We start from the raw sequence: 9,064 nt of genomic DNA, 5'->3' as shown, positions 1-9,064 counted from the left end.
AGAGCGTCTGAGGTCTAGCATGGGAAGGAAATGCTCGAGGAGGGAAAGGTGACTGACCACACAACCCGTTCCCCAAGTTCCCTCTCACACTGCCACTTTGTATTTTCAGGGAGCTCTGCTACCCCTTGGAAAGATTCCTCCAAGCTTGAACCTGAACACTTCCCTTAGTAGCACTCAGCACAGTCACGACAGGTAGATACTACAGCTAAAAGACTCCACAGCTAAAAGTAGTTAAGAACTTGATCTCTGGAATTAGGTCTATGCACAAAATCTGGCTCTATCATTTAAAATGGTGTTAACTTGAGCAGATCGCTCATGGCTCAATTTCCTCACCAGGCTGTTGTGAGGATCAAATCAAATACTGCATGAAAAAGAGCACAAAAATGCCAGCAATAGTAGATGCCCAACGAATGTTGGCCATTGTATTCCTAAACACTGCACTGGGAATAAACCCAGAGAACATGAGGCGTGGTGAAGAAGTCAGACCAACAAAGTCCAGCTTTTGGAACTTGCCATAACCAGCTCATCCTGATGCCTCACAGGTCCTGTCTTCTCCATACGTGATGTTCAAATTAATGCCAGATGTGCAGCCCTCCTTCACTGCCTCCTCATTTCTACTCTGTATCTCCACATGGACCCACCCTAGCTCCCTCCTCAGCCCCATGCTTGGTCTGAGAGGCAAGCTTCCTCCCAAAGTGACTGACACCAGGAATGGTTGTCTTGTCATACAATTACTCCCACCCACCAAAATGCAGTTATACTTATGTTGGCCCAACAGTTTTAACACAGTGAGACAGCCCTGGCACACTCATAAAACCATTCAGTCTATATAAATGTCATTGAAAGCCTATGAGGTGTCCTGCCCCACCAGACCCTTCCCTATTGGAAGCCGCTTCATTAGATCTTAGTCTCCCTGATTCTGGGAACGTCTCTGGGTAGTGAGGCCATGAGGCAGCTACAGGAGAAGACCAAGCAACTTGAACACAGTAGAGAATCCTTCCAGGAGCAGAGCGGCCAGGCCTTGAGCACAACAGGAAATAAGGTAGGAGCTAGCCTGGCCAGGTGGGCTGGGCTGGGCTTCCCAACAACTGCTCCTGCCATCTTCTAGGTGCCCAGGGGCGCCACTGAGGTGCGGTCAGGAAGCGTGCCAGGGGAGGCTGGCTCTGGACACCCTGTGGCTTTTTGCCTGGACAAACACACCCCCGCAGCCCCAGTGGACTGTCACCTCCTCTGGGCCCTTTGGGCAGCACTCACACTAGCCCATTGTTCTTCCTCTGCTGGCAGCTCTGGAGCTCTTGCTCTCCATCCCTACCGCCAACAACCCCAGCACAGCCTCACCTGTCTGTACATACTGAGCAGGTCTGGGGGTTCGGTGCTGCCACCCCAGTGAGTGCCACAGAGTCAAGGTTCTCCATAAGTACCTTCCTTATTTGGGGGACAGTCCTTTAAGCCGGGACCAAAACAGGATGTTGTAAAAAGACCATTCTCTTGACAAAGATTTTCAACTCATTTCTGCCATCAGAATCCTTTTTTTTAAAAAAAATGAGTTATTAAACAGATAGAAGAGGACCAACTCTAGTGAAAACAAGGAGGGGCCCAGAGGCTTTCTTTGGGTTCTCCGGCCCCCAGTCCAGGCAGCCCCACAAGCATCTCCAGAGAATACACAATTAGAAATGCTCTGCCTGTGACATTTCCCTTTGAACCCACCTTGCAGAATAATGTCTTCTGGCCAGACTATGCCTGTCTCTCAGGCTGGCCCAGATCTGATGCTGCTGTTGAAGAGTCCAGTTTCAGTCCCTCTGCCCTTCAACCTCTTCCCCACCTGCTCCCCTGGGTGATGGCAGGTGGCCATCAAGTGGCAAATTGTATCTGGAACTTGAGGGCAATTCAGAGCCGAGTCTACCCTTCAGAACAGTGAACTCCTGCACAAGAACAGACTGTCTCAGTGCTAAATGGCAAAGAATTGCAGCTTCTGGGGGATGTGACTTTAGGAATGGCCCCTTCTGTTATACGTAATTTCTAAAAGCTCCCTCAGTACTAAATAACGTTCTGAAAACCATAGCATATTGATATCTGGAGTGACCAGTCATTGAGTTCCAGGGCTGCCTCCATCCTCCCAGGCGTCTTCCGAATGAACCTCACCTGTCAGCCAATTCCATTCACGTGCCCCTATTCTGCTGCGGTTCTAGCAGGTACAACAGAAAAGTGACCTCTAGTTAAGATGGAAACATTCTACTACTCCCTTATTCTTTGCTAAAAGCTACTATGCTTTTCTATTATGAGATCCAGGGACTTTTCCTGAAAATCAAGACGACTTGAAACTACAAATGTGGATCCTACCAGAATGCTCACTGTTCATACCACCGGCCCTGTACTGTCCTCCCCAAGCTTGTCCATCTAGCCAGTTCCCAGGATCCTTCAAAGCCTGGCCTGAGACCCACATCTTCCACGAAACTACTTCTCCTACTACTCCTTTTAGAGTGTTGATGATTCTATCCTCACTTTTTGGGAATTAATCACATACTGCTTGAATTTCAATGAACGTTTAAGTGTTTTTATTTATTTCCATAACTCAATTGTTAGTTTCTTGTGGGCAAGGACCGAGCCCACAGGAATTCTCTCATGGTGTCCAGCACTGTGTTTTCTTTTGCGACTTGCAAATAGCTAGTGTTTAATTAGCATTAGTTGGCTTACTCGTGCCACTGGTTATATATACTCCATACATCGAATACATATACATCCGTCGAAGATACCTGCCATAGATCTTCATCCAAAGAAATAAAACTAGGGCTGAAAAAGAACATAAGAGGAAACATACATTTTAATTTCATAATTTCTAAGTTCATTTCACGTTTTTCCTAAGCAAACATTCCTAAGTTTAGTCTGTGGTAACCCATATCTCCTGTCTCTCAATGCCCGCTCTTCCCCTCTCCAATCCACTTTTCTAAATGCAGCCAAGAAATTTATTTTTCATGCAAATCTGTCATCTTCTTTCACTGCTTTAAACCCCTCAGTGGCTTCCAATTGCCTTAGGTCCTAGTCCAAATCCTTCATGTAACTTCCTTGGCCCTCAGGGATGCAGGCTTGCCACCTCTTTAACCTCATCTTGTATCACGTTCTCCTGCACTCTAGGATCCCACATATTCAGTTTGCAATTCTTAAAACTTCCATACCAGGCTTTCTCTTAACTCCAGGACTCATACGAACTCTTTCTTTGTCTGGAATGTTCTTCCCACTCTTTTCTTCTCCTGCATCCCTTCACCTGGCTGATCCTAGTTCAACCTTCGGTTTTCAGATTAAACATCACTTACCCAGAGAGAATTTACTGAGCCCAAGAACTAAGACGAGAGAAAATGTCAGATGCTCATACCGCATCCTTTCTGGGTCTCCTCTTTGTTAGCGGTCTTCTAACCTGTTTGTTTTCCCTTGGAGATCCTGTGGTTAGTGACTTGTTCACTGATGCATCTCCAGTCCCAAGAATAGTGCTAGTGGAATAGAATTAAAATGTCCCTCACATTTCCGCCAGTGTTTAGGATACCTTTCCCACGTACAATGCTTCAGGCCATGAAGACATTACTCGTTAAGTGAGTGCTTTGGGATCACTGTTTTGAGATCAAATTTACAATTAAACAACACAATAGCATATATAGATTATATGTATACACATGATATTAAACAGACGTACACCTGAAACTTACATAATGTTGTTATCAATCAATGTCACCCCCCAACAATTTAATTTTAAAAAAGAAATACTGTGTGGAAGAGTTCCATGGCCTCTGATTAAGTCCAATTTAACCTAACAAATCAAATCACTTACTTCCCCTACCACAACCTTATTCTGTGCCTCTGCCCTGTCCACCAGCCTTACTTGTGGTCTGTGGCTTATTTGGCAGAAGAGGAAGGAAGAGAGGAGTTATGACCACCAACATAACCACCACCAATTAATACTACTACCCAGTATGTTGTGGCCACTGTAAATAAAACTGCCCTTCCTACTGGAAGAAAAGGTTCTAACACTGCTTATGGTCTAAGAATCTGAGAAAGGTTCAGTTGATCGACAAGTGACCAGAGGTGACTTCATGGGTGCACAGACTAGCCAGCCATTTATGGAGTGTAGCTTCAGAGGGCATCCCTCCCTTCGATTCACACTTCCCCACCCCTGAGCAAAATGTTAGACCAGTTAGACCTTGGTCCTTTTGCTTAAAGCATTCTCAAACTTTAGTATGCATCAGAAGTACCTGGAAGACTCAATGAAACACAGATTTCTGGGCCCCACCCCAGAGTTTCTGATTCAGGAGATCTGATTCAGGCCCCAAAATTTGCATTTCTAAATTCCCAGGCAGTGCTGATGCTGCTGGTCCAGGGACCACACATTGAGAAGCTCCCACTTAAACTAGGAATGGTTTTCGGCCCTGGTTGTGCATAAAAATCACCTGTGGGACATGGCTCCATAGTGTAGTGGTTAGCATGTCTGCTTTACATGCAGAAGGTCCTGGGTTCACGCCCCAGTGGAGCCATGGTACATGGTCTACAGCCATGCCACCCTGAACAAGCCCAATGTCTGATCTTGGAAGCTAAGCAGGGTCGGTTAGCTTCCTGGTTAGTACTTGGATGGGAGACCACCTAGGAAGACCAGGTGCTGTAGGCATAAATAATAAGAAAAAAAAGAAAGAAAGAAAAGAAAATCACCTATGAAGCTTTTTTAATGGTACAGAGTTTGAGTGGGGCCCGAGCTTCCATATTTACCAATATATCACCAGCGCATGGCCAAGGCTAAGAACCACATGTAAGGGTTTATCCATGTTTGAAGGTAATGGCCCTTCTAAGAAGCATACACTTTAAAGTGGAATCCGTGATTTACATGCTAGTATGAATGAGTTCCTAAGCTTTCCTGAGAGATTATAGTGGAGGAAAAGGGAGTGAGTACTGAAGACTCTAGACAGAGGGGCATATGTGAATGAGGCACACCATGGTCAGGAAAACTGAGGCAGCCAAAAATCATCTATACTCACTTCACCAGGAGGGTTGTCCAGCCTGTGAAAGCCATTTGCGGGAGTCCTTCAGGCTACAGCTACAGCTACTTCCTTGGACTCACTCCCTTTGGTTCTGCTTCTCAGGCTCACGAACTATGGCCAAGACGGTCAAAATGGGCAACACGAAAACCCAGCTTGTCAGAAATTCTGACCGAAGACCTGGATACTACTTAGTCTCTGACTGGGGACAGGCCTGCACCTGACCTCTGTGCACTTCTTTGTCCAAGGGGATCCTGGAGAGCACTGTCAGATGGATTTAATCATTGGTATTCCACTTGTACATAGGGGTTGAGTGGGACTTTAAGCTCCATTTCATTTACTAGGAGAAATGACATACCTCTTTAGCTGAACATATCCAGTCACTGTTTATCTCACTGCCTTTTAAGCCCCACTGAAGTGAGTGGTGGTGGGGAAAGGGCCAATGTTTTTCCAGCTTCTTCCCCCAAATACCAGCTTTGAGTCCTCACTGCCTCTTGAGAAGGTAAGAACTATTAGCCTAGTCCTTTCATGGCTTTAAGCCGGCTCAGTCTTCTAAGGGAATTGCTCTCCCTGTTCCTGGAACTCCAAACTTAACAGAGAGTTTCTACTTTCAAACTGTAGCATCTCCAGCCAAGGGCAGAACCTGGATAGACTGGGGGTGAGGCTTCCAACGCTCAGTGAGGAAGTGGCTGGCAGATATGAAGTCCTCTTGCTCCCAAGTTACAGATGTGAGCTGGCTGGGGTTGGAGCATGAGGGTGTTCGCAAAATGTGTTTCCCTTAATCCTGTGTTGTCCTAAGGATGGCCTGGATAGGGGCCTTATTCCTGATCTGCAGAAAGAAATAAAATGCCCTGCACTGTGGAAAGAGGTGGAATGGGGTCAGGGAAATGGTACAGATTCCCTCATTTGCTGGGGAGGTCACACAGAGGAATTTACAGAAAAAGAGCCCTGAGAAGCAGGAGGCCTAGTCTCCCTCCAACTGGCTGTACGACCTCAGAAAACAGTGCCTCCTCTCTGGGCCTCAGTTTCCTTAACTGTAAACCAAGGAGGCTGGACCAAATGATTCTATATCTTACCCAGACCCAGTGTTCTGTAATTCCACAGTTATGTGAATTGAACTGTTATCGAGTCCTTTACTTTAAAATACATGCAATAAGCAGTTGCTACAACTGTATTAAACTTAAGAAAAGATATTTCAACTGTAGTACTAGAGTTAATTGACAAGTAACAAGAATTTCAGAACACTCCAATGAAAATACTCCTCTCTTACTCTGATAAGAGTTCATATTAAATTATGGATTTTCTAAACAAGGTTTTGTACAGATTAAATTTATGGACTTGAACATAACGTAACTTTAACATCATTTAAAAGAGAAATACTGCCATGATCCCTAAAGTCCTTAATCCCAAAGACAGGACATCTAAGTGAGGAAAACTCAAGAAGAAAGGAAGCCTTCTTTCAGGAGGTAGAGTTGAATCCCCCTTCCCCTTTAAGTATGAACTTAGTGACTAACTTCTAACATATAGACCATACAAAAGGGAAAAATAACTATGGTAGAGAAACCTGCAGACACCACCTTAACCAAGAGACCAAGGTCAACATGACCAGTTAGAGGTCATTCCTAGTTGACACCCAGCTGGGTGAAGAGTGTCCAAGAATTCTATGTACTTTATTTTTATAACACTTCTGTAAATCTAAAATTATTTCGAAATAAAAAGCTGGAGAAAAAAGACTGTACATGTGGTGGGCAAAGTCATTAACGCTGAAAATGTGTCAACTAGTAATGAATATGGCATTACTCTTTGAATGTAAGATACATCTTTCCAAATGTAAGATTTAAAATTTGTACATCACTAAACCTGAATTAAATGTCAAAAAAACATGGCATCACTATCTTTGTCTCCATATTCATTAAATTATGCCATAATCTGTGTGAGAGATTTTCTTTCTTGTTCATCACTATATCCCCATTGCCTAACTCAAAGTAGAACTCAGAAGTATGTACTGAGTGAATGAATGAATGAATGAATGAATGAATGATGCTATTCTGGGTTTTGTACGCAGGTAATTAGGTAAACTCAACGCCTGAATTCTTGGAACTTACAGTCTAAGAAGATATATTTTTATTTATATGAAATATATTTTATTATGTATTATTTACATATAAATCTAATAAATCTAAGATTTATATATAAAGTCTAAGTGTGTGTGTGTGTATACATTTATGTAATATACACACTCATATATAATCAGAGAAAATGCAAAAACAATATTAAGCCAATATGAGGAAAAGCGAATTTATGTCAGTAGGGATTTTTGCCTATTTTTTGTTCATGTCTGTATCCTCAGCACCTAAAATACATTTGGCATTAGCTGACACTTAACAAATATTTTTTCAATGGATGAATGGGTCAGCCTCATGTACAATCCAAAGGGATGTCTTCCAGTTTCCTTTAGGTGAGGGTGTAGAAAGAGTGGGCTTGCTGCAGAGAAGCCCTTGGTCTCCCAGCCTTAAGGCAAGTTGGCATGTGCTGTGTTTGTGCTAACTGTTCCCCTGAGATGCCTTAGAGATCCTCCCACTCTGCCTTCCACAGCCTTTCAGAATCTGCACTGGGCACAAAGGTCTGACTGTATTTTTATCCAAAGGCAAAAAAAGAAATACCGCATCGGAAATGTCTCCACACACCATTTCTACATTTCAATTAGTGTTGACCTGGTGAAGAAATTCAATGGAACTGAACACCCCTTTGCAGAGTGGAGCTTTACTTGACAACCCCTAACAGAAATTTTAGAATGAGTCCCTTTATCCTTCTGAATTACCAAATAAACTTCTCTCCTGAGAAGGGCTTCTCTTAAGGGGTCCCCAAGTGGTGTTTCTTTCCATCTTCCTGTGAGCATAACTCTGGACACAGCATGGGTAATTTCTCTACTTCAGAAACCCTCAAAGTATAGCCTCAAATTACAAAGATGAAACACAATTGTGTACATAGAAATCTGTCTGGGAAGCCAAAGGTAATTGATTCTGTACTTTTTATGTTTCAGAATCACGGTCTCAAACATTTCTGTTGCTCTCTTTCAGGTGCTCCCATTACTGTGGACTAAAATTGAAATAAAGCGTTTTATTTTTGCTGTGACATCATGCAGAAAAGGGGAATGATTTTAGTGGGCTAAGGTCTCATTTACCTGCATCGTTATCATTGTTATTCATGGGAAAGTGGAAGAATTTTCTCTGGGACAAATCCAGCAGCTGCAGAGGAGGAGATCCATACAAACAAAACTAACTCCCTTTTTCTCCCACCACAGGTACTAAAATTGTCAGCATTAATTTTCAGCAAGTCACACCCTTATCTGAATAAAGATATTATCTGATGGGGTGACAAATGAAGCCATTGTTGCAAAAAGAGAGCTAGTATTTACCGGATGAGCCAGCCAGTCATTTTAAAAGGACCTAAGAGAACATGGGATATGGGATATACTGGTTAGATTACAGTGATGGTGATGGTGGTGATGATGCTGTAGATATAGTGGTGGTGGTGATGGTGGTGGTAGCGATGATACTGTAGATGTGGTGGTGGTGGTGGTGAGGATGGTGGTAAAAGTGATGGGAGTATATTGGTAGTAGAACTAATAACAGAAATATACCATCTTAGAAAAATGTATTATGTACCAGTCACTATTGTAAGCACTCTGTATTAATTATTTCAGTCCATTCTCACATTCACTTCTACATATCCATTTTGTAGATGAGAAAAACTAAAGCTGAGATTAAACAACTTGCCCGAATTCGCCCAGCTAGATAAGAAAGGGTTAAAGCTCACCAAAGATTTAAGATGGTGCCCTAGCTGAGCACCCTAAACTTCCAGGGTTAGAAAGCAGTTCGAGGTCCCTGGGAAGGAAAGGGCACACCATGAAAGTGATAGAAAGCAAGGCATCTTTAGACTTAATGCCTTAGCCTCAAGTCCCCTCTGCTCATATCACTATAACAATAACAGTTACTACTCGGGGCTAACAGACCCCAAATTGACCTCTGACGAAGAAATACATAGGA

The 9,064-nt window shown here is 43.3% G+C and overlaps 1 non-coding gene across 1 annotated transcript; it reads left to right on the top strand.

Annotated features, from left to right (window-relative positions):
• Nucleotides 1-4,447: 4,447 nt before the first annotated feature.
• TRNAV-UAC lies at nt 4,448-4,520 on the top strand. The gene has a single exon. It is a non-coding gene; the product is annotated as a tRNA-Val (tRNA).
• The last annotated feature ends 4,544 nt before the right edge of the window (nt 4,521-9,064 follow it).

Source organism: Pteropus vampyrus, unplaced genomic scaffold (genome assembly GCF_000151845.1).
Source record: "Pteropus vampyrus isolate Shadow unplaced genomic scaffold, Pvam_2.0 Scaffold110, whole genome shotgun sequence".
NCBI classification, from domain to species: Eukaryota; Metazoa; Chordata; class Mammalia; order Chiroptera; family Pteropodidae; genus Pteropus; species Pteropus vampyrus.
The sequence above is the reverse complement of the archived record's forward strand: the minus strand, read 5'-3'. Positions and strand labels throughout refer to the sequence as shown.